Here is a 22,500-nt window from a genome sequence, read left to right on the forward strand (position 1 = left end):
TTTTTCTCCATGAGGAAGAAGTCTTCAAAACAAGAATCTTGAAGACTTCTTCTTCCTCCTGGAGAGAAAAAGTCCTTCAAGATTCTTGTTATGCTTTTCATGACTGCCTTCCTGATTCTACATGTCGTTGATCCCTTTCTTCTTAGAAGAAAAAAAGTCTTCAAACAAGAATCTTGAAGACTTCTTCTTTCTCTCCATAAGGAAGAAGAAGTTTTCAAAACAAGTATCTTGAAGACTTCTGCTTCCTCATGGAGAGAAAGATGAGTCTTCAAGATTCTTGTTTTGTTTCATGACTGCCTTCCTGATTCCACTTGTCGTTGATCCCTTTCGTCTTAGAAGAAAGAAAGTCTTCAAAACAAGAATCTTGAAGAATTCTTCTTTCTCTCCATGAGGAAGAAGAGTTTTCAAAACAAGAATCTTGAAGACTTCTGCTTCGTCCTGGAGAGAAAGAAAAAGTCTTCAAGATTCTTGTTTTGCTTTTCATGATTGCCTTCCTGATTCCACTTGTCATTCATCCCTTTCTTCTTAGAAGAAAGAAGTCATCAAAACAAGTATCTTGAAGACTTCCTATCCTCATGGAGAGAAAGAAGAAGTCTTCAAGATTCTTGTTTTCCTTTTCATGACTACCTTCTTATTCCACTTGTCATTGATCCCTTTCTTCTTAGAAGAAAGAAGTCTTCAAAACAAGAATCTTGAAGATTTCCTATTCCTCATGGAGAGAAAGAAGTCTTCAAGATTCTTGTTTTGCTTTTCATGACTGCCTTCATGATTCCACCTTCATGTTTTTTTAAAAATAAGCTAGATACAGGAGCTCTCTATTGTTGGCTGGGTGGGGCTGGCCCCCTTCCTGCTAGCCCAGAGGGTCTCCCCCTTCCCGCTGGCAGGGCGGGACTCCCCCCTTCCCGCTGGCAGGGCGGGGGCTCCCCCCTTCCCACTGGCAGGGCGAGGCTCCCCCTACCCGCTGGCAGGGCGGGGCTGCCCACTTCCCGCTGGCAGGGTGGGGCTCCCCCCTTCCCGCTGGCAGGGCGGGGCTCCCCCCTTCCCGCTGGCAGGGCGGGGGCTACCCCCTTCCCTCTGGCAGGCCGGGGCTCCCCCCTTCCCGCTGGCAGGCTGGGGCTCCCCCCTTCCCGTTGGCAGAGCGGGGCTCCCCCCTTCCTGCTGGCAGGGCGGGGCTCCCCCCCTTCCCGCTGGCAGGGCGGGGCTCCCCCCTACCCGCTTAGCTGGGCGGGGCTCCCCCTACCCGCTGGAAGGGCGGGGCTCCCCCTTCCCGCTGGCAGGGCGGGGCTCCCCCCTCCCACTGGCGCTGGCGGGGCAGGGATCCCCCATTCCCGCTGGCGCTTGCAGGGCGGGGCTCCCCCTTCCAGCTGGCAGAGCGGGGCTCCCCCTTCCACTGGCAGGGCGGGGCTTCCCCTTCCAGCTGGCAGGGCGGGCTTCCCCCTTCCCGCTGGCAGGGTGTGGCTCCCCCCTTCCCGCTGCCAGGGCGGGACTCCCCCCCTTCCTGCTGCCAAAATTTATCATATATATATATATATATATATATATATATTTATATATATATATATATATATATATATATATATATATATATATGTGTGTGTGTGTGTGTGTGTATGTATAATATGTGTATATATATAGCGTCGAGTTTATATCCCTCACTTACGTAAAACTCTCACTAAGAGTTGGAATTGTTGAAAGACAAACAGGCAAGAATGGAAGTAATAGGAAGTAATAATGTTGTTTCCGGAAGGGTTGCAAGATTTCGGTAAGTTTGAAATAAATGGATAAATTCCAAGAATTTAGAAGGTCAGAACTAATTACGTTTAATAAATCCAAAGAAATATCTTGCAATTCCAAATTATAAAGGGCTCAGTGCGCGGGCCAATATTCATCTCGTCAGAACTCTCGAAATTTACGTTTTGGTCCAATTATTATTATTATTATTATTATTATTATTACCTCCGCCAAGGAAGACATGTTTTTACCTCTGTATATTTGTTTTGTCACCAACCTAACTCAAAAGGTACGGGCGAATTTTGACCAACGTACTACAAATATATTAGAAACGATTTATTCAGGCCGAACCTCTCTCTCTCTCTTCTCTCTCTCTCTCTCCTCTCTCTCTCTCTCTCTCTCTCTCTCTCTGAATGTCAGTTAGGCCGGCATAACTCATGTATGGTGTTTTTATTTCATTTGTTTACATCGAACCATAGGTGAAAGTACTTTTTCTTTCATCGGTGACTTGAACAAGACTAATGTCGAAATAATCCAATGTAGCTGTTAACGGAAGGAATTGTTTAGCTGCGATACTCCAATATTTCTACATGATTTTGCGGATTCATGATATATATACATACATGTATATATATATATATATATATATATATATATATATATATATATATATATATATATATATATATATATATATATATATACACGTGTGTGTGTATGTGTGTATTCAGTATTCGCAGTGGATACTCGAAACGTCAAATGATAGAACAGAATGAAATATGGCAACTCGATTTGTAGAATTTTAATGCTTTCACTTGGAAAAACACCCATTTGCTGTCTTTGATTCCTTAAGGAACACTAGTGACATCTGACGAAAGATTTCCCCCGGGGTGTCTGCGTTCTTTTGATTCTAACTGTGCAGTACCACTCTCTAACATGACAATACCGATGGTATGACTTTGCATATTCAAAGGTTATTAAGCTAATCACTACTTTTTTTTTTTCAGTCGGCCATGACTTTTTGGAGAAGGAGAAAGAGAACTCTGTTGCTTTCAGAGAGAGAGAGAGAGAGAGAGAGAGAGAGAGAGAGAGAGAGAGAGAGAGAGAGAGAGAGAGAGAGAGAGAGAAAGAGAGAGTATGAAATGTAAAATAAGAAAATGAATAAGTAAAATCCTACTTCAGTGTTATTGAGTAATAATGAATACGATAATGATGAAAGAGGAAAATGTACAACTTAGTATAAATAGTAACACTAAAACCTAATGATATATATATATATATATATATATATATATATATATATATATATATATATATATATATGTGTGTGTGTGTGTATGTATATATATATATATATATATATATATATATATATATATATATATATATATATATATATATATATATATATATATATATATATATATAAAGAGTGTGTGTGTACGCGCACGAGCGTGTATTACGAGATAGGTGATAGTGAAAATAAAAGTGAGGCTGATAATGAATTGAAGTTCTCTGGCATCCTTACATCGAAGGTCATTGACGCCGATATCGTTTATTATAAATAAAGATTAAAAGAATATTCAATTAAAACCAGAGAAATAACTATGTCATAGAAGTTGAATAGTATGAAAAGACCTGCTTCTGATATAAATTTAAAAATGCGAGTAGCATTGTACGACACAGCATGTCCAAGGATCTTGGCAAGGATGAACCTGCCATCTTCACCCCGAACCTCAAACAGATATCTATTTCTTTCTGCGATATAAGTGGGGACAAGAAAGTGAAAAGAAAGACTGGCGTTGATGACTAACGAATAATGAAAACGTGGGAAAATTTATTTAAGAAACTGAACTCAAAATAAAAAGTATAACAACGTCGAAAAATTACTAAATAAATCTATGAAAACATAGGATTTTTCTTCTGCAAACTGGCGTCACGGCTTCTAAGGTCATCACCACACGAAGAACAAAACTGACCCGTTGAGAAAAAACACCCCGATGACAGTACGAGTCTCGCGAGAATGGTGACAGTGAAAATGTAAATGATGATAATGGTGAAGGAGAAATGGTAAAAAAATAAAGGCGAAGGATAATAGTGAGGAGAAAAGTGACTCAGGTCTGTTGCTTTAGCAGCACGTGATGTCTCGCCTGCAGAAGCCATCAGCAAGAGCATTTCATTGGCCAGGGCCAGGAGGGGCCAGGTGGTAAGGGGTAGGTTGGGGGAAGGGTGCGTGAATCATGGACCCCAGGGTGGTTTTGGGGAGGGGGGTGGTAGAAAGGTACTACTTGCAGGTGTCCATTAAAGAATACTGATGTTACATTGTCCTGTTGAATTCTATAAACATATAATACATATATATATGTATATATACAGTATAATCGTGTATATATATATATATATATATATATATATATATATATATATATATATATATAGTGTGTGTGTGTGTGTGTGTGTGTGTATATATATGTGTGTGTGTGGTGTATATACATATAAATATATATATATATATATATATATATATATATATATATATATATATATATATATATATATATATATATATATATATATGTGTGTGTGTGTGTGTGTGTGTGTGGTGTGTGTATACATATACATACATATATATATATATATATATATATATATATATATATATATATATATATATATATATATATAAATCACGAAGCTGACACGAGATGAGTATAAAACGTATTATAGACACGGAAGGAAAAAAGAAAAGACTTGATTGGAGTTAGTACTTCCGTCCATTACGGACATCAAAAGACTCAACAATGAGAATACATATACAAAGACATCGTATTTATACAGTTTCTTGATAATTTCAGAAAAGTCAGATTTTAGATAAAAAGAATAATACCGGATTAACGGAAAACAGACCAGGGATAAGATTTAAATTTTGACCTTTAGTACTGAAGATTAAAAAGGATTCAACAATATTCCTTTGGGTATAGTCATTTACATGGATTAATTTACTCGTCTCTGATCATCCATTTCTATGACTAGATCCTAACCAGTGGGAGGCCAAGGCATTATTAAGAGAACCCCTCATTGTTGAGCCTGGTAATGATCCTAATGGACGAAAGTATTAACTCCCATAAAGTTTTTTTATTTTTCCTCCCGTGGCTATTATACATATATATATATATATATATATATATATATATATATATATATATATATACTTTATATATATACAGTATATATATATATATATATATATATATATATATATATATATATATATATATACATATATATATACATATCAATATATACTTTATATATATAAATATATATATATATATATATATATATATATATATATATATATATATATATATATATATATATATATATATATATATATACAGTATATACATATCAATATATACTTTATATATATATATATATATATATATATATATATACAGTATATATATAAATATATATATATATATTTTATATATATATATATATATATATATATATATATATATATATATATATATATATATATATACATATATATACATATATATACATACATATATATATACATATATATATATACATACATATGTATATACATACATATATATATATATATATATATATATATATATATATATATATATATATATATATATATATATATATTTGTGCGTCGACCCGAGCTTGTCTGTGGACGATACGTACAATATCTATGGTCTCGCCTTGCCGTATTGTCAATTTGAACAGAATGTGTACAATGGTTATCACTATAGCTACTATCATCAATGTCACTCATTATACCGTACATTCGTTAATATTAACCCATTATTACCTCTACTGTAAAAAAGAAATTTAACCAAATCCCTTTTATATCGTCAGTTTGGATCCCAGCTAGCAAACTCCCTATTATCAATAGCCTAGAAATTCTCCGACGTTATCCGACACGTTGGATTTGCGTATCGCCTTTTACGGCAGTGTGATCTTTCTTTTACAGCCCATCCATTCGGAAGGGGGTAAAGCAAGGCATAAATCAGGCGAGGAGACATAATCCCTTCTGCTGCGATGGCAGGAAGTATTGAAAATGAATCATCGGGGATGCTTCGGGGGTGGCATCGGATTCCTGACAGAGGACGCCAAGTTAGGGGTTTTATAGGTGTCCTTTCTGTGAGAGAGAGAGAGAGAGAGAGAGAGAGAGAGAGAGAGAGAGAGAGAGAGAGAGAGAGAGATGGAATCTAAAACTGAAGAGAGAGAGATTGACTAAAATTGAAAGAGAAAAAGAGATGGAATCTAAAATTTAAAAAATAGAGAGAATGTGATACAGTCAAGGCAAGAGAGATAGGAAGAGAGAGGAGAGAGAGAGAGAGAGAGAGAGAGAGAGAGAGAGAGAGAGAGAGAGAGAGAGAGAGAGAGAGAGAGAGAGAGACTAAAATTGGAAAAAAAAGATAGTGATACAATCAAAGCAAGATAGAGAGATAGGAAGAGAGGAGAAGATTGGTAGTAATTAGAGAGAGAGAGAGAGAGAGAGAGAGAGAGAGAGAGAGAGAGAGAGAGAGAGAGAGATCAAGTGCGTGGGTCTATTACTTCCTTAAAAGGATGCGCAGGATAAGACACGGAATGAAAAGGGCTCCTTTTAATAAAACTCTCAAATTACCGAAAAGTAAGATTTCATATTTTTTCTTAACACCGCGTTTTAGATTACACCTCTGCATGAGAGATAGCTCGCTCTTTAAGTCAGCCATGGCGTTGGTCCCAGTAATAACTCTCCCTAGAGTTAAGGCGAAAACAATTAGAGTTATCTCCTCTATATAATAAAGATAAAGTGTTTGACTACATACAGTATATAGATATATGAATATTTATTTTGCTAGGAAAGGAGGAGGGGATGGGAAGAGTTGAATCTGTGTGTGCGTGTGTACGTGTATGTGCATATCTATCTAAATATTTACACACACTAGTAGGAACATAAACACTAATATCATCATGTATTCATGTACTTATTGACCACAATATTTAACATATCTTCATAGTCGCTCATCTAAGCCCTCCCTTTGAGAATAGCTGTTTCAGCTATGAACATACTGGAATGGCATATGTAGATCTTGTATGCAGGTAGCGCTGTTAACGACATGTTACAGTAGTCTGTCTAATGAAAGGGTCCATTACTGAGCTATGAAGTTTAGAGTAGGTTGGTTTTAAGTAGTGCTAAGGACTTCTTGAGAGGCCTCGGCAGATAGGCCAGCTGGTAATCAGAAACACATCTTAAGGGGTCCAGTGCTTAATCTGATTTGCCCTTTTTCAAGGAAACCTTATGACGGAACAATATGGTTTAGGTAGTTAGTCCTTTAGGCATATGGATTTCTTATTTTCCAACTACGGTTGTAGCTTGGCTTGCAGTAATATTCATAAAGTTTCTCCTTGTTGCAAATACATAAAATGTATCCAATATAACTTTAGATATGGAAGGACTTGGAGAGTACTTATTACGTAAAAACTCAAACTTTTCTAAATAAATCTATTAAGAGGCTAACTCAAAGGCCCTTCAAGTTAAACATATTACTGCAAAGATGAGGAAAGAGGTGTATAATATAGTAGCAAACAGGCAGAGAGGGGAATTAAATAAAAAGATAAAATATGATTACAAACTTTAAGAAAATGGGGCTATATATAATTCATCACACACAGAAAATGCATAAAAATATAATTGCAGCCGTGCAAAAAAGGAAGAAATAATATTACAAATATGAATGCAAATACATTGTTGTCGACATGCAAAAACGATGAAGAAACCTTACCATTGCAAACATGCATTAAAAAGAAAAAGCAATTATTGTAAACATTCAAAAATAGAAGGGAAAGTAAAGCTTACATTTCGTAAACACACAAAATTAGCAGACTTAATTTAAAGTTCTCACTAATGATCAAATGAAACCGCAACATAAAATTTGTCCTTCTTTCTTCTTATACCAATTACAATGTTTTCATTTAGCTAAAACTACATTATTCCTTTTTGGTATTAGTGACCAACACTGCCAAGGCGGTGTAGACTGTATTTAATCACCTCAATGGTGGACCGTTGTGTTTATTCGTGTTTTCTTAATACTGCAGCTTTGCTACCGTGTCTGATAAGCAGGATATTCCAGAGGAGAAAAAAAAGGCTCTTCAGAGTAAGCAAACATATTCAGCAAGAATCCTACTCAAGTTTCAAGAAATGAGACAAATAGGACAAATAAACATTTGCATAAATACATACCTAATCATGTTTACACAACTGCAGACTACAGGTTCTAGAAATTCCCGTATTTGCATTAACTCTTCATCATCTTCCTCTCAGACAACTGTTTTTTTTTTTTTCCTACCAATTCCACCCTCTTCACAATTGTATTATCATCTATTTTATTTTCATTTAAACCATTTTTCATTTGTTCATTCATCAATACAATTATATTTCTTCATTCTTTCGGTCTGTCTTTCATCATTTCTTGTATGAGGACAAGGTTAAAGAGCCTACAACAGACCTTAAGGGTCCACTGCTAGCAGCAATTAGTGATAATTAGGTTAGGGAGCCGCCACTAATCCTCTCAAATCGTGCACTTAACCAATTATGTGTTTCATTTCGCCTCTAGTAACGTTTATAGCCACTTTTTATTGATTTGCACTAAAATCTTCTCCAACATCATATTTTACATTTTCCTGTTATCTTAACCTTTCTTAGAAAAACTATTTCTACGTGAATAATTGCATGTTCAAACTTTTAAAAGCGCCCAGATACTAACATTTTTTCCAGCTCTTTAATGTAGGTAGTAGATTGGCCAAGCCACCAGCCACCCGTTGAGATACTAACGCTAGAGAGTTATTGGGTCCTTTTACTGGCCAGACAGTACTACATTGGATCCCTCTCTGGTTAAGACTCATTTTCCCTTTTGCCTACATATACACCGAATAGTCTGGCCTATTCTTTATATATTCTCTTCTGTCCTCATACACCTGACAGCACTGAGATTACCAAACAATTCTTTCTTGATCAAGCGGTTAACTATTGCACTGTAATTGTTAAGTGGCTATATTCCTCTTGGTAAGGGTAGATTAGACTCTATAGCTATGGTAAGCAGCTCTTCTAGGAGAAGGACAATTGTTCTCTAGTCTCGGGTGGTGCCATAGCCTCTGTACCATGGTCTTTCACTGTCTTGGGATAGAGTTCTCTTGCTTGAGGGTACACTCGGCCACACTACTATATCTTTTCTCTCTTCCTCTTGTTATTTTGAATTTTTTATAGTTTACATATGAAAGAATTATTTTAAAGTTGTTACTGTTTTTGAAATATTTGATTTTAATTGTTAATTATTTTTCTTGTAGTTTCCTTTTATCGTTTCCTCAATGGGCTATTTTTAGCTGTTGGAGTCCTAGGGCTTATAGCATCCTGCTTTTCCAACTAGGGTTGTAGCTCAACAAATAATAATAATAATAATAATAATAATAATAATAATAATAATAATAATTTGCATATCAAGAGGCACTTCCTTCATTTATTTATTTACACACACACACGCACACATATATATATATATATATATATATATATATATATATATATATATATATATATATATACATATATATATATATATATATATATATATATATATATATATATATATATATATATATATATATATATTATGTATATACATATATATATATATATGTGTGTGTGTGTGTGTGTGTGTGTGCATACAACATATATACTAGGTATACTGTATTACCCAAAGCTCATTCATCAATACTCAACTTACAAACTCTTAACGAAATGTGATCTTAGTCGCGAAGCATCCCACGAGATACATCAGCAGAAACATCTAATTAGAGTCCTAACCCACTAATGAATGACTTGCTCACGCAGTATCCATTGGGATCGAAGGCTCTAAACCAATAATTATAAAGGATGTATTTCATGCTAATCGCTTGACGAAGGGCAGGGCCCTTCTCAGACTCACAACAAGAGTGGAGTCTGTTGAGAGGTTCCCGTGGGAGATGCATCGATGGAGATGGAGGAGGAGGAAGAGGAGGAGGAGGAGGAGGAGGGTTGGTCAATGGGAGGAGTTGCAACAGTAGCTGAAACTGGATTACCTATGGTTAAGTATGAGGAGAAAGGAGGGGAAGATTTTAATCAGATAAGAACACTTAAGGAAGATAAAATCTTTTCGGCCACGCCCAGCGGCAGGGCTAGACGTAAAACTATTGGTGAGAGGGATTGTAGTTAGGAAAGGGGGAGGGGGTGGGAAAGGTTGATTCTGTGTGCGTGTGCATAACTGTCTAAATATTTAGCCGGGGTCGCGTACAATAATAATAATAATAATAATAATAATAATAATAATAATAATAATAATAATAATAATAATAATAATAATGTGTTAAAAGTAAAAATAAAAACGGCGATATAAAAGAATGAAGTAGAAGTAAGATAGGTCCCTCACTACCTAACTCCACCATGAGAGAAATGAATTTTATTCTAAAACAACTCCCTCCCTCTTCTCACAGAACCTTATCAAGAGCATTCCCTTCATTGAGGCCCTTACAATCTTGCACATTTCCCTTCGGGGAATTCATTTGAGAGCCTAGAGCGTCTTCCTGGTCTAATCGAGACCGTCAGTGGGGAACGAATCTCAGAGTCTAGTTTAAAGATTGTAGTGGCATATTTGAAACGTTCCTGCCTGGTGATCTGCCGGACATGGGTTCAAGTCCTACTCAAGCTTGATAGATTGCTGTAGTGTCTGCAATCTCACCATGATTGGGAACTAAGGATGAAGTATTTTGGGGGAGCCTACAGGTTTACCTGCTGAGTCATCAGCAGCCATTGCCTGGCCCTTCCTGGTCCTAGCTTGAATGGAGTCTCTAGGGCAGTTCTGCTAGCTTAGTATTGTCACTGTCCCTTGCCTCTGCCATTCATGAGGGGCCTTTAAACCTTTAAGGATCCGTTAAGCCATCATTACTTCTGTCATTATTCATTAGTAGCAACATTTTTCCTTGACGGTACTCTCAGGCACACTATTCTGACGGTTTCATTATTCATTTTTTCGCTAAGCTATTTTCTCTGTTGAGGCCATTGACCTTATAGCATCCTTCTTTTTCGAATAGGGTTGTAGCTTAGCTAGTAATCTCCCATATATAATAAAGAGCAAGTGTTTGGCTATATATATATATATACACACACACACACACATACATATATACATATATATATATATATATATATATATATATATATATATACATATACATACATATATATATATACATATATATATATATATATATATATATATATATACATAAATAAAATATATATATATATATATATATATATATATATATACATATATATATATACATAAATATATATATATATATATATATATATATATATATATATATATATATATATATATATATATATACATATATATATATATATATATACATAAATATATATATATATATAATGTATATATATACATATATGTGTAATATATATATATATATATATATATATATATATATATATATATATATATATATATATATATATATATATATTATGGTCACGCTCAAATCTCCCCGGGGCCTAGGGTAGGGGAAGAGGAAGCAATCATACCCTGGTGAAAGGGGGATGGCGTCATTTTTACGGGTCGCGTATAGTTGTAATAATGAAAATATTGAAGTCGAGCCTATTTATTAAAATGGTGTAGCAAGAGAAAAACAAACATTAATCTAGTTCTGATGTTTACTGAAAGACTACATAAAACTGCCTTTATGACGCAGCCATTTAGACCTTTTGACACATACTTGTTACTGCGACAGAAGTGATGATTTTGTGAATTGATGACCATGATCATCTGCTAATCGCCATACACAGTTATCGTCTAAATACTTTGTATTTCAAAGTACTGGATCGTATGAAACAGCTGCAGAATTTCTATAAGAATAATCCTGCCAACCAACTCCATTTGAATTGTCAAAAGTTGTAAGATGAAGTTTATTTGCAATAATCGTCAATCAAAATATAGTGCATATGGTAAAACAACAAATTTTACTAAAGAATTTCATCTCAAAGAAGATTTACAAGCAACTGATTAATTGAGGATGAAGATGAAACTCCTCACCTTAATCATTCAAGTTATTGGGAACCATTAAGACTTACTACTCCGCGGGGGTCATTATCTCTCCTATATGATACATAGCAAGTGTCTGGCTATATATATACTGTATATATATATATATATATATATATATATATATATATATATATATATATATATATATATATATATATATATATATATATATACTTGTCACGCTCAGGGAGAAGAGTGAGTAGTCATACACTGGTGAGAGGGAGTACCCGGAGAGGTACACTTGGGAACCACACACTCCCACAAATTGTCGAACCAGAGGGTTGTAGTTAGGAAAGGGGGAGGGGTTGGTAATCGTTGAATCTGTGTGCGTATCTATATAAATATTCAAACGTCATTTTTGACGGATGGGGTACACTAATTTTGAATATTTTTGTCCCACAAAAAGGCCGACAGGGCTGGGCACCCTAACACAACGTTCTGTACTTGAATTATTTTTCAAAAGTTAGAAAATGTGTAGCTCGGCCTTGAGCGGTACTACAAACTCATCTCTCATAAGAGGAAAGGTAACTGCGATAATAAGAGAGAGAGAGAGAGAGAGAGAGAGAGAGAGAGAGAGAGAGAGAGAGAGAGAGACCTACTTGAACAGTGAGAAAATGATTAGTTTTCACTTTTTTTTAATAATCTCTATCAATACGAAGCTTTTTTTCTAACACGGTAATTTATACAGCGAGCTTTTAGTGATGATAAGTACCGCTTGAACAGTGAGGAAATTATTAACTATTTTTTGATAATTTCTATCAATAAGTAGCTTTTTCTAGCAAGATAATTTATAACAGCAATCTTTGTGACGAGTACCCCTTGCAAAAATGAGGAAATTACTAATTTTTACTTTTTTTTTTTTTTTTAATAACTTCCATCAGAACGTACCTTGTTCTAACACAGCATTTAATACAGCGATCTTTTAGTGATGAGTAACCCTTTGAAAAATTAGAAAATTACTAATTTTCACAATTTTTTTTCTAATAACTTCTATCAAAACGTACCTTGTTCTAACACAGCATTTAATACAGCGATCTTTTAGTGATGAGTAACCCTTTGAAAAATTAGAAAATTACTAATTTTCACAATTTTTTTTTCTAATAACTTCTATCAAAACGTACCTTGTTCTAACACAGCATTTAATACAGCGATCTTTTAGTGATGAGTAACCCTTTGAAAAATTAGAAAATTACTAATTTTCACAATTTTTTTCTAATAACTTCTATCAAAACGTACCTTGTTCTAACACAGCGATTAATATAGCCATCTTTAAGTAATGAGTAACCCTTGAAAAATGAGAAAATTACTAATTTTCGCATTCTTTTTAATAACTTCTATCAATACGCACCTTTTACTAACATGGCAATTTATAAAGCGATCTTTCAGCGATGAAGTACCCCAAGGACGATGAAGTACCTCCATGGAATGGGGAGTAATCCTCCAGGGGTAATACCTATACGCAACATACAGTAATACCCTCAATGCCATTTTACGGACCCTAAAAACAATGCAGTTTAAGATTGGCAAGTATTCGGTCCCACGCATAGCCTCGTCATTAAAAAGGGATAAGCAGACAGCACCTAAGTCATCGACTCCTTTGTTATTTATGATTATCACGGCTTATTATCACAGCCCCCACCATCGGTCTGTCGCGTCTAAATCATCTTCGCTGACTAATTGCCGGGATCCCGTACATAATTGCCGTGAAATTAGTCAATAATAACCCATACTGATTACGCTTTGATTCAGGCTTCGAGAAACTTTACATTATCTCTCTCTCTCTCTCTCTCTCTCTCTCTCTCTCTCTCTCTCTCTCTCTCTCTCTCTCTCTCTCTCTCTCTCTCTCTCTCCATGAAGCACACACTTATTCTACTTGTACTAGAGTACACGACCCGTCAAAAATGACGGCTATATATTTAGGTAGGTATGTACGCCCACACAACCTCCTCTCATCAGTGTATGACTTTTCCCTCTTTCTCCCCCGAGGGACAGGGAGAGCTGTGCGTGACCGGAAATACATACATACATACACACACACACACACATATATATATATATATATATATATATATATATATATATATATATATATATATATATATATATATATATATACTTATATGTATACATATATATATATATATATAGAGAGAGAGAGAGAGAGAGAGAGAGGAGAGAGAGAGAGAGAGAGAGAGAGAGAGAGAGAGAGAAATTCTAAATTCTTTCTCATACACAGATACGGAAATATGCATGCATTGCTTGAACACAATTTTGTTTGCAGACTTCGGGCATTTCTTTTTGCGTGATGAAAGTTTACGCTTCACGTGATGGAATCATAATTGTTGGTTCCCAAGATCATGAAACGTTCTGAAAGGTGAGAGTTTTTGCAAAAAAGGTTTTTTCTTAAATTAAAGCTAATCAGCAAGAATACAGCAGAATTACATGCAGCAAACAATCTAAAATTACGAATATATATATATATATATATATATATATATATATATATATATATATATATATATATATATATATATATATATATATATATATACTTTGTATATCCACATCTTTCATATTTAGAAGAATTATCACCAGAAGGGTAAAGTCTCTCTATATCTCTGCATGTCTTAAGAATGAGGTTGCTAGCCTCATATCCTTTTCCTTGACCCAAACATATACTTGTACTCTTTTAAAATGTAGACTGGTGGGCAGTAGGTTAGGAGCGAACCATGGACCAGGCAATCGTACTAAAGTGCTGCACCACACGAAAACATTCATTTCAGAGTATTATACAGAAGTGGTCACTCAAGTTAGAGAAATGAATAAAAATGAAAAAAAAACTATATATATCATTCGCATTTTAACAGATGTGAAAAAACGTCAAATATGAATACAATGTCATGAGTTTTGAAATCCAAGGAGACCACATCTTTGCATGGTCGACTGAAGACAAATGGAATTCTTTTCGAACGACTACTCGAATTTGATGGGAATCAAAACCGAAGCTGAGGTTTAGTGTCGAATCCTTCAAAGGAATGTGCGCCTCTGATTAGCTTTGAATCCTAGACATTTTCAAATGTTTGAATCCTAGTCATTTTTAAATGTTTGAATCCAAGTCACTTTTAAATGTTTGAATACTAGTCATTTTTAAATGTTTGAATCCTAGTCATTTTTAAATGTTTGAATTCTAGTCATTTTTAAATGTTTGAATTCTAGTAATTTTTAAATGTTTGAATACTAGTCATTTTTAAATGATGGAATGCTAGTCATTTTCAAATGTTTGAATCCTAGTAATTTTCAAATGTTTGAATCCTAGACATTTTCAAATCTTGAATCCTAATAATTTTTAAATGCTTGAATCCTAGTAATTTTTAAATACTTGAATCCTAGTCATTTTCAAATGCTTGAATCCTAGTCATTTTCAAATGGTTGAATCCTAGTCATTTTCAAATGTTTGAATCCTAGACATTTTCAAATCTTGAATCCTATTAATTTTTAAATGCTTGAATCCTAATAATTTTTAAATGCTTGAATCCTAGTCATTTTCAAATGCTTGAATCCTAGTCATTTTCAAATGCTTGAATCCTAGTCATTTTCAAATGTTTGAATCCTAGACATTTTCAAATCTTGAATCCTATTAATTTTTAAATGCTTGAATCCTAATAATTTTTAAATGCATGAATCCTAGTCATTTTCAAATGCTTGAATCCTAGTCATTTTCAAATGCCTGAATCCTAGTCATTTTCAAATGTTTGAATCCTAGACATTTTCAAATCTTGAATCCTAGTAATTTTTAAATGCTTGAATCCTAATAATTTTTAAATGCTTGAATCCTAGTCATTTTCAAATGCTTGAATCCTAGTCATTTTCAAATGCCTGAATCCTAGTCATTTTCAAATGTTTGAATCCTAGACATTTTCAAATCTTGAATCCTAGTAATTTTTAAATGCTTGAATCCTAGTAATTTTTAAATGCTTGAATTCTAGTCATTTTAAAATGCTTGAATCCTAGTCATTTTCAAAGGTTTGAATCTTAGTAAATCTCAAAGGTTTGAATCTAGTCATTTTCAAAGGTATGAATCCTAGTACTTTTCAAAGGCTTGAATCCTAGTCATTTTCAAATATTTGAATCCTAGACATTTTCAAAAATGTCTCCGCTCATATTTGATCACTTTTACGAATCAGTATAAAGCATAAACAAATTAGTAACAATAAAAGAAAATACTAGTAGATATCAATACCCCTGCTATTACTCGAATTGCTTTCATTACTGCATGGGGCCTAATAACATAAGGAGTTATAGTCTTTGTAGTATTTACATCTAACACATATTCCTGTTGACACTATAAGATCACAAATATCATACCAATTGTATTGCATGAAATTGAATAAAGTAATGGTCATTTCTTATTTTGCAAGGATCTCTCTCTCTCTCTCTCTCTCTCTCTCTCTCTCTCTCTCTCTCTCTCTCTCTCTCTCATATATATGTATATATATATATATATATATATATATATATATATATATTTATAGATAGAATTATAGATATATAGATAAATAAATATGTATATATACATATTTATATATATATATACATATATATACATATACATTTTAATATTTTATTAAAATTATATGTATATATGTGTCCGTTTGTGCATGTGCATATATATGCAGTATATGCATTTCTCTTTATCTCCTCCTTTACATATATAATTTTCTCCTACCATTTCCCATTCCCTTTACAAAGCATTAACCAATTTCCTAATCTATCCTTCTTTCTTCACTATCCTAGTAAGATACATCCAATCGACCCTCCTCTTCCCCATTTGCCTATGCTTCTTTCTTCCCCATCCTTCTTTCTTCCCTATCCTTCTTTCAACCCTATCTTTCTTTCTTCCCTATCCTTCTTTCTTCCCTATCTTTCTCTCTTCCCTATCCTTCTTTCTTCCCTATCTTTCTTTCTTCCCCATCCTTCTTTCTTCCCTATCTTTCTCTCTTCCCTATCCTTCTTTCTTCCCTATCTTTCTCCCTTCTCTATCCTTCTTTTTTCCTTATCTTTCTTTCTTCCCCATCTTTCTTTCTGCCTATCTTTCTTTCTTCCCTACCCTTCTTTCTTCCTTATCTTTTTTTCTTCTCTATCCTTCTTTTTTCTCTATCTTTCTTTCTTTCCTATCCTTCTTTTTTCCCTATCCTTCTTCCCTATCCTCCTCCGATACATACAATTGACTCTCTCCTCCCCCATTTCGTTTTCATCCTCTTCTTCCCCTCCCTTATCCTATTCTTCCTACTTCAACTTCCCCCTCCCTACCCACTTTCCTCTCCCTACCACCTTCCTCTCTCTACCTCCTTTCCCTCCCTATCCCCATCCCCTCCCTTCCCCCTTCCTCCTTCCTCCCCCTGCATGCCTTCCATTATGGAAGAGCCTTTTTCCCTATCCAAATAAGAGGGCGCACCTCTAACCCCGCAGGAAGATAAAACCTTTGGCAGACGTCAAGACAAATAATAAAACTGACAAACTCTTCCCGGGCGCCGACTGCTTAAAAGCTTCGTTTTTGGGGGGAGAGGAGGAATATTCAGGTGATATTTATCTATTTATTTACTCTCTCTCTCTCTCTCTCTCTCTCTCTCTCTCTCTCTCTCTCTCTCTCTCTCTCTCTCTCTCTCTCTCTCTCTCTCTCTCTCTCTTAGAAAACTTTCATTTCCATCCGAAGTGAAATAAAATGAGGACAAATATACACTGTGCCCAATCACACAGATTGACTCAAACTCATAATATATATATATATATATATATATATATATATATATATATATATATATATATATATATATATATATATATATATATATATATATATATATATATATATACACAAAAATATATATATATATATATATATATATATATATATATATATATATATATATATATATTACGTATATATATATATATATATATATATATATATATATATATATATATATATATATATATATGAAAAAATGCGTTTATATTTTTGTGCAGCCGATTAATTATAAATTAATTAATTTGAAAACCTTTTCAACAGAATAAAAAATGATATATAATAACATAGAAAACTCAATAGATCATTCAAAATTACTTTCAAAAACTAAGAAACATAGTTCCATATAAAAGTAAGAAACAAAAGTTTACATCTATTTTGGATATTACCACCAAAAAGCAATGCATAAAGAATATGTAATCATAGAATACAATGTATATCAGATGATTGGTTGCTTAGAAAATAAAATATTTAATAATGTAAATGTAATGTGAGATAGGACAATATAGTAAAGTATCTTAAGCTTAAACACAAAATATATGATAAGAGAGAAAATCTCGTTGAAAATTAAAAAAAAAAGGCAGGATAATTCAAGATAATAATTTATCTTTAAACACAAACTATAAGATAGAACAGAATACCTCCTTGAAAATTAAAAAGAAAAATAAAGTAGAAAATTCACGTATATGAAAAGAAAGTCGGATCCCCAAGCAAAACAAGACAGTGTGACCAACATGACATTAATTCACCCTGAAAGTGATTTAAAACTCCTCCGTAATCCTTCCATATGGCGCTGCCTCTGTGTCAACTGCACGAAAAGCATGAAGAATGATACGAAGAAAAAGCGCTTGGAGAAAAAAGTCCAAATGCTTGGGTCAGGTTGCAAGTTCCTCTGAGCTTCAGCGGATTCCATCTACTTGCGACGCGGCTCGTAGACAATGGGGGAAAAACGTATGGTTGCCAGACTTGCTTGTGGCATAGATAAGCGTTCGATTATACAATTATTATAGAAACATTCATTGATGTGGTATTTGCAATTTTGGTTAAAGGATATTAATCATAATTTTACTGTACAGATTAAAACGTAATACTGTTACCAGACTAATGTAAATATAATAAGGAGAGTATGTAATTTAATTAAATGGGTCAGGCGTACTATAAAAAAAAATAACTAATGTATTAAATATTTGTAATTTTAGCTAAAGGAAATCGTTCATAATTTTTACTGTACAGATTAAAACGTAATTCTGTTACCAGATTAATTCAAATATAATCAAAGGAGTGAATGTAAATCAGTTAATTGGGGCAGGCGTATTAAAAAAAATAATTACTGTTAAATACTTGTAATCTTGACTAAAGGAAATTAATCATGATTTTACTGTAGAGATTAAAACTTAATTCTGTTACCAGACTAATTTAAATATAATCAAGTGAGAGAATGTAATTTAGTTAATGGGGACAGGCGTATTAGAAAAAAATCACTAACGTTTTAAATATATGTAATTTGGTTAAAGGAAATTATTCATAATTTTCTATTGTAGAGTCTAAAACGTAATTCTGTTATCAGACTAATTTCAATAAAATAAATGGAGTGAATGTAGTTCATTGGGACAAGTGTAAATTTTCTTATTACTTATCAAATCGATTTTATTTATGGGAAAGTTGTAGTTTACCTTCGTCTGAAATACGATAAGATGAAACTAGCTTTACGATTTATGAAATATTATGATTTAGCGTTACCTTGCCACAGTTGAAGCAGGTTGGAAAAATAAAAAGAGATTTAGTCTTAGGATAAGCTAAGGAAACTGCAGTCTAAGGGGGGGGAGGAGGACTACGGTAGGTAAGTATGTAAGTATATAGGTCCTAGGTTGGGTTAAGTATGGAGCCTTAACTTAGGTGGTGTCCTTGTGTTTGTTTCCCTTTGAAAATATGGATTTTCAATCATAACTTTTAAAATTTTACACCCGGTCTGTCCCAACGAACTACAAAGGCTCCCTTCTTTAACGAGGAACAAATACATCATTAGCAACCAATCCGTTCTCCCCTTTTCGCAAATTTTTAGAATTTTTATTTCCTCCCTTCCCAATAAATCCCTCGGGTCTCTTTACACATTGCTCCTCTCCCTTCTACAGAACTTGCCTTCTTCATATTTATAGATATCACTTTTTACATAATCACCCTCATTTTTTATTTTATAAAATTCCCCTAACATCCTTTCTACAGAACTCTTATATCCTCCTGTCTACAGAAACCCCATAGCTTCCCTTTCATTAGACTCCTCTATCCTCCTTTTTACAGAACTCCTCTATCATGCCTTTTATAGAACTCTCTTATCCTCCTTTCTACGGAACTCTCCCATCCTCCCTTTTATTGAACGCCTTTATCCTCCTTTCTACAGAACTCCCATATACTGCCTTTTTTTAACACATTTATCCCCTCTTTCTACAGAACTCCTTTATCATCCCTTTTATAGAACCCTTATCCTCCTTTCTACAGAATGTCCATATACTCCCTTTTTTTGAACACCTTTATCCTCCTTTCTACAGAACTCCTCTATCACCCCTTTTATAGAACTCCTTTGTCCTCCTTTCTACGGAACTCCCCTATCCTCCCTTTTACTGAACGCCTTTATCCTCCTTTCTACAGAACTCCTCTATCACCCCTTTTATAGAACTCCCTTATCCTCCTTTCTACAGAACTCCCTTATCCTCCCTTTTACTGAACGCCATTACCCTACAGAACTCCTTCAACATCTTTTTAATATAACTCCGTTATCCTCCTTTCTACAGAACTCCCTTATCCTCCTTTCTACAGAATTCCCCAATCGGAGGATTGGGGAATTCTGTAGAAAGGAGGATAAGGGAGTTCTGTAGAAAGGAGGATAAGGGAGTTCTATAAAAGGGGTGATAGAGGAGTTCTGTAGAAAGGAGGATAAAGAAGTTCAATGAAAGGGAGCTTTCATTGAACTCCTTTATCCTCCTTTCTATATTCCCCTATCCCACCTTTTATACAACTCCGTATCCTCTCGCCTAGAGAAGTCCCCATATCTTGCTACTACAAAACAAGAGCTCATGCTACCCTCCACAGTATTTCCCCAGTGTCCAATCTACGGAATCTCCTTACTTCCCCCTTCCCTTCCTCCAGCCTCTCTAACCTCCTCCCATATATACAGCTCCTGTATGGGGTTTCCTGGCTACCACTTGAAGAGCCTCTTGTCGTCTCTTCATGAACCAGCTGGACGTTTCGAGACATCAAAACGACCTTTTTTTATCATGTTCTTTATGTCTCCCACCTTCCATGCATCGATCCGGAGAGAGAGAGAGAGAGAGAGAGAGAGAGAGAGAGAGAGAGAGAGGAGAGAGAGAGAGAGAGAGAGAGAGAGAGAGAGAGAGAGTTATCAGGATTTAGAATATCGCAAAGATTTTTTAGTATATCCGCTACTCCATTTGCTCTTGGGTAGAGCAAATCAGTTTACATTTTTAGAGATTATATGATCTTGTCTAACCAATTCTTGAATTCGTTTACCGTGTTACCGTTTACTACATCTGCTGGAAGGGTGTTCCATATGTATGTATGTATGTATGTATATATATATACATATATTTATATATATATATATATATATATATATATATATATATATATATATATATATATATATATATATATATATATATATATTATATGCATAGAAATTTCCACATTGAGTGCTGAGAGAGAGAGAGAGAGAGAGAGAGAGAGAGAGAGAGAGAGAGAGAGAGAGAGAGAGAGAGAGAGAGAGAAAGAGAGAATGCTAAAAGGTTGCAATTCTCCTCCATCTAAAACTCATGAACTTTAAAAACATGTGTGAAAAGAAAAGAAAAAATATCTATATATTCCGGAGTGGTTTGTTTATCGATGCCAACTGTGACCCAGAAAAAGCGAACAAGTCGTTGAAGAGATTCGCCTACCTTCTTTCCTCAAGAGGCTCCCTATGACTTCTAACTCATCTCCCTAATGCCCCTCCTCAACCGTGGACCTTCTTCCAACACACGACCCTTTCCCAACAGACGACCCTGTCTCCAACAGACGACCCATCCCCAACACTCGACCCTTCCTCTAACAGTTGACCCGTCCCCAACAGTCAACACTTCTTCAACAGCCGACCCTTCCTTCAACAGACAATCCTTCCCAACAGTCGACCCTTCCCCAAAATATGACCCTTCCTCGAACAGTCGACCCTTCCCCAACAGATGACCCTTCTCCAACAGATGATACTTCCTCTCAGTAGTCAACCCTTCCCCAACAGTCGACCCTTCCTTCAACAGTCGACCCTTTCTCCAACAGATGACACTTCCTCTCAGCAGTCAACCCTTCCCCTACATGAGACCATTCCCCAACAGTCGACCCTTCCTTCAACAGTCGACCCTTCCTTCAACAGTCGACCCTTCCCAAACTGACGACCCTTCCCCAACAGATGACCCTTCCCCAACAGTCGACCTTCCTCTACCTGACGACCCTTCCCAACAGTCTCATTCTTTCCATCAGGAGCCTCTCCTGCCTACAGCTACTGGGTAAAAAGCTTCCTTCAATGCAACAACTCTATCTTTCTCCCAATAAAAGTGCTCTAACAGTAGCCCATTCTACCCACAGGCACCACATGTTCCAACGCTCAAACATTTCATCTTAAATTCCCCTAACAGCATCCTTTTTCTCCACCCGCCTATGTTATCGAAGGGTCTGCCCTGACGCCGTTTATTTCATCACCTAATGTCAACCATAAGTCAAAACAGA

General features: G+C 35.0%; 1 protein-coding gene across 1 annotated transcript in view; it reads right to left on the bottom strand.

The window, feature by feature from the left end:
- Positions 1-22,500, bottom strand: part of LOC137641628 (extracellular matrix organizing protein FRAS1-like) — a 344,509-nt gene that overhangs the window by 188,926 nt on the left and 133,083 nt on the right. The gene's annotated exons all lie outside the window — the stretch shown is intronic.

Source organism: Palaemon carinicauda, chromosome 5 (genome assembly GCF_036898095.1).
Source record: "Palaemon carinicauda isolate YSFRI2023 chromosome 5, ASM3689809v2, whole genome shotgun sequence".
Taxonomy (NCBI): Eukaryota; Metazoa; Arthropoda; class Malacostraca; order Decapoda; family Palaemonidae; genus Palaemon; species Palaemon carinicauda.